Raw genomic sequence first — 5000 nt, forward strand, 5'->3', positions numbered from 1 at the left:
GAGAGGGGAGAGGAGAGATGGGAGAGAGAGGAGAGATGGGAGAGAGAGGAGAGATGGGAGAGAGAGGAGAGATGGGAGAGAGAGGAGAGAGAGAGAGAGAGGAGAGATGGGAGAGAGAGGAGAGAGGGAGAGAGAGGAGAGAGAGGGAGAGAGGGGAGAGAGAGGAGAGATGGGAGAGAGAGGAGAGAGGGGAGAGAGAGGAGAGATGGGAGAGAGACGAAAGATGGGAGAGAGAGGAGAGATGGGAGAGAGAGGAGAGAGGAGAGAGAGAGGAGAGATGGGAGAGGGAGAGAGGAGAGATGGGAGAGGGGAGAGGGAGAGGGGAGAGAGAGGAGAGAGGGAGAGAGGGAGAGATGGGAGAGAGAGGAGAGATGGGAGAGAGAGAGAGAGGAGAGAGGGGAGAGAGAGGAGAGATGGGAGAGAGAGGAGAGAGGGGAGAGAGAGGAGAGATGGGAGAGAGATGGGAGAGAGGGGAGAGAGAGGAGAGATGGGAGAGAGAGAGAGAGAGGGGAGAGAGAGGAGAGATGGGAGAGAGAGGAGAGAGAGGAGAGATGGAGAGAGAGAGGAGAGAGGGGAGAGAGAGCAGAGAGGAGAGAAGAGAGGAGAGAGAGGGAGAGAGAGGAGAGATGGGAGAGAGAGGAGAGATGGGAGAGAGACGAGAGAGGGGAGAGAGAGGAGAGATGGGAGAGAGAGAGAGAGAGGGGAGAGAGAGGAGAGATGGGAGTGAGAGGGAGAGATGGGAGAGAGAGAGAGATGGGAGAGAGAGGGAGAGAGGGGAGAGAGAGAGAGATGGGAGAGGACGAGAGATGGGAGAGAGAGGAGAGATGGGGGAGAGAGAGATGGGAGAGATGGGGAGAGAGGAGAGAGAGAGAGAGGAGAGATGGGAGAGAGAGGGAGAGATGGGAGAGAGAGGAGAGAGGGGAGAGAGGAGAGATGGGAGAGAGGAGAGATGGGAGAGAGAGGAGAGATGGGAGAGAGAGGAGAGAGGGGAGAGAGAGGAGAGAGGGGAGAGAGAGGAGAGATGGGAGGGAGAGAGAGATGGGAGAGAGGGAGAGGGGAGAGAGAGAGAGAGAGAGGGAGAGAGAGAGGAGAGATGGGAGAGAGAGGGGAGAGAGAGGAGAGATGGGAGAGAGAGGAGAGAGGGGAGAGAGAGGAGAGATGGGAGAGGAGAGAGAGGGGAGAGAGAGGAGAGAGGGGGAGAGAGGGAGAGGGGAGAGAGAGCAGAGAGGAGAGAAGAGAGGAGAGAGGGGAGAGAGAGGAGAGATGGGAGAGAGAGGAGAGGGGAGAGAGAGGAGAGATGGGAGAGAGACGAGAGATGGGGGGAGAGAGAGGAGAGATGGGGAGAGGGGAGAGATGGGAGAGAGAGAGAGATGGGAGAGAGGAGAGAGAGGAGAGAGAGGAGAGAGGGGAGAGAGAGGAGAGATGGGAGAGAGAGGAGAGATGGGAGTGAGAGGAGAGATGGGAGAGAGAGGAGAGAGGGGAGAGAGAGGAGAGATGGGAGAGAGAGAGAGAGAGAGGGGAGAGAGAGGAGAGATGGGAGAGAGAGGAGAGAGGGAGAGGAGAGGGAGAGAGGAGAGATGGGAGAGAGAGGAGAGATGGGAGAGAGAGGGAGAGAGGGGAGAGATGGGAGAGAGGAGAGAGGGGAGAGAGAGGAGAGATGGGAGAGAGACGAGAGAGAGGGAGAGAGAGGAGAGATGGGAGAGAGAGGAGAGGGAGAGAGAGGAGAGATGGGAGAGAGAGGAGAGATTGGAGGGGGAGCAGAGAGGAGAGAGGGGAGAGAGAGGAGAGATGTGAGAGAGAGGAGAGATTGGAGAGAGAGGAGAGATGGGAGGGGGGAGCAGAGAGGAGAGAGGGGAGAGAGAGGAGAGATGGGAGAGAGAGGAGAGATTGGAGAGAGAGGAGAGATTGGAGAGAGAGAAGAGAGGAGAGAGAGGAGAGATGGGAGAGAGAGGAGAGATTGGATGGGGGAGCAAAGAGGAGAGGAGAAGGGAGGGAGGGGAGAGGGAGATGTGGGCAAATTAGAGCGTGTCACTTCATGCTCCGGTTTCCCTTCTCACTGACGGCTGATCTGGCTGAGCTGAGACGGCGTGTGTATGTCAGGGTGTGTGGGCATCTGTCTGGGATGTGTGTGTCTGCTGTACTGTAACACTCAGAGGAGAGGGGTAATCTCTATGTCACGCCTGTCACTGTAGACTTCCTCGTCTCCAACAACTCATTACCTGCCTCTCAGGAGATTACATGACATGTGATACTGTCCTGTATCTGTCTGAGACGGTCTAATGTCTGCTTATCTGCTCTCAGTATGTAACTGATACTGTACTAGTTGGATCATTTCTATCATTTCTATATCTCTGTGTTCAGCCTCCCCCTCGCCATGCCCTTTCCCCTCCGCCCAGCCTCCCACTCACCATGCCCTCTCCCCTCCGCCCAGCCTCCCCCTCGCCATGCCCTCTCCCCTCCACCCAGCCTCCCCCTCACCATGCCCCTCCCCTCCGCCCAGCCTCCCCTCGCCATGCCCTTTCCCCTCCGTCCAGCCTCCCACTCACCATGCCCTCTTCCCTCCGCCCAGCCTCCCCTCGCCATGCCCTCTCCCCTCCGCCCAGCCTCCCCCTCGCCATGCCCTTTCCCCTCCGCCCAGCCTCCCACTCACCATGCCCTCTCCCCTCCGCCCAGCCTCCCCTCGCCATGCCCTCTCCCCTCCGCCCAGCCTCCCCTCACCATGCCCTCTCCCCTCCGCCCAGCCTCCCCCTCGCCATGCCCTTTCCCCTCCGCCCAGCCTCCCACTCACCATGCCCTCTCCGCCTAGGATGACATCACAGCGCTCTACTCCCTCCTCACCTGTTAGTCATGGTCTTCAAATGAACCTCCACTCTCCCAAATCACAGGGTTACTAATGGCAGTGACCCACCCCTGTACTGCCACTCCACTAACATAGGAACTACACTATCACACACACACACAGAGTAAGTAGAGGAAGTGCAGTAGACTGATTTAGATCCTGTTGAGATTTGGTGGGTCTGTGGTGTTGGAGGCAGCAGCTGCTCTTGGCCTTTTAGCATGAAGGGAGTGTGTACTAGAGGTCTCATCTGTGTGTGTATATGTGTGTGTGTGTGGTGCATGTGTGCATGTGTGTGTGTGCATGTGTGTTTGTGCATGTGTGTGTGTGCATTGGCTCAGGCTTGTTAATAGAGTTCAAAGGCATCTCTGGTTTGAACCCACCTGGACCGTACAGATGGGTCATTAACAGTGTTTTCCAGAGGTGTGGTAGATATTTAAACTGTAGAGGTGTGGTAGATCTTTAAACTGTAGAGGAGGGTAGATCTTTAAACTGTAGAGGTGTGGCAGATCTTTAAATTGTAGAGGAGGGCAGATATGTAAACTGTAGAGTAGGGGTAGATATTTAAACTGTAGGGGAGGGGCAGATCTTTAAACTGTAGAGGAGGGTAGATCTTTAAACTGTAGAGGAGGGTAGATCATTAAACTGTAGAGGAGGGCATATCTTTAAACTGTAGAGGAGGGTAGATCATTAAACTGTAGAGGAGGGTAGATCATTAAACTGTAGAGGAGGGCATATCTTTAAACTGTAGAGGAGGGTAGATCATTAAACTGTAGAGGAGGGTAGATCATTAAACTGTAGAGGAGGGCAGATCATTAAACTGTAGAGGAGGGCATATCTTTAAACTGTAGAGGAGGGCAGATCATTAAACGTCTTAAACTGGAGACCATCCCAATATGTACCCTTTCTGTTTTGGTTAAAGGCAGATCATTAAACTCTCTCTCTGTAGAGGAGGGTAGATCTCTCTAGAGGAGGGTCTCTGCATATCTTTAAACTCTGTCTCTCTCTCTCTCTCTCTCTCTGCCTCTCTCCCTCACTATGTCTCTCTCTCTCTCTCTCTCTCTGTCTCTCTCTCTCTCTCTCCCTCGCTCCTCACTATGTCTCTCTCTCTCTGTCTCTCTCTCTCTCTCTCTGTCTCTCTCTCTCTGCCTCTCTCTCCTCTCCCTCTCTAGAGCATCTCTCTCTCTCTCTCGCTCTCTCTCTCTCTGCCTCTCCCTATCTCTGTCTCTCTCTCTCACTATGTCTCTCTCTCTGTCTCTCTCTCTCTCTCTCTCTCTAGAACATCACTCTCTCTCTCTCTGCCTCTCTCTCTCTCTCTCTCTCTCTCTCTGTCTCTATCTCTCTCTCTCTCTCTCTCTCTCTCTCTCTCTCTCTCTCTCTCTCTCTCTCTCTCTCTCTCTCTCTGCTCTCTCTCTCTCTCTCTCTCTCTCTCTCTCTCTCTCTCTCTCTGCCTCTCTCTCTCTGCCTCTCTCTCTCTGTCTCTCTCTGTCTCTGTCTCTCTCTCTCTCTCTCTCTCTCTGCCTCTCTCCCTCACTATGTCTCTCTCTCTGTCTCTCTCTCTCTCTGCCTCTCTCTCTCTCTGCCTCTCTCTCTCTGCCTCTCTCTCTCTGCCTCTCTCTCTCTCTCTCTGTCTGTCTGTCTCTCTCTCTCTCTCTCTGCTCTGCCTCTCCCTCACTATGTCTCTCTCTCTCTCTCTGCCTCTCTTCTCTGCCTCTCTCTCTGTCTCTCTCTCTCTCTGTCTGTCTGTCTCTCTCTCTCTCTCTGCCTCTTTCCCTCACTATGTCTCTGTCTCTCTGTCTCTCTGCCTCTCTCTCTCTCTCTCTGCCTCTCTCCCTCACTATGTCTCTGTCTCTCTGTCTCTCTGCCTCTCTCTCTCTCTCTCTCTCTGTGTCCTGTCTTGCCTACTACTTACAAAGTCACTCTCCACTCAGGGGTTCTACAGCATGACTGCATTCCAAATGGCACCCTATTCCAATAGGGCTCTGGTTAAAGTACTACACTATGTAGGGCATAGGGTGCCATTTGGTATGTAAACCATGTCAAATCACTGCTTAACAGTGGGGACAAAGAGGGTCTTGGGTTCTCAGTGGTGGGAATTAGAGTCCCTGCCTTGTCTCCCTGCATGTACTGGAACGGGCCTTACACGGGTCGGCCGGTCCCCATG

At 54.0% G+C, this 5000-nt stretch overlaps 1 protein-coding gene across 1 annotated transcript in view; it reads left to right on the forward strand.

Moving 5' to 3' along the window:
* Positions 1-5000, forward strand: part of LOC121843957 (A disintegrin and metalloproteinase with thrombospondin motifs 17-like) — a 26909-nt gene that overhangs the window by 20939 nt on the left and 970 nt on the right. The gene's annotated exons all lie outside the window — the stretch shown is intronic.

This window comes from Oncorhynchus tshawytscha, unplaced genomic scaffold (assembly GCF_018296145.1).
Source record: "Oncorhynchus tshawytscha isolate Ot180627B unplaced genomic scaffold, Otsh_v2.0 Un_contig_4442_pilon_pilon, whole genome shotgun sequence".
Lineage (NCBI taxonomy): Eukaryota > Metazoa > Chordata > Actinopteri > Salmoniformes > Salmonidae > Oncorhynchus > Oncorhynchus tshawytscha.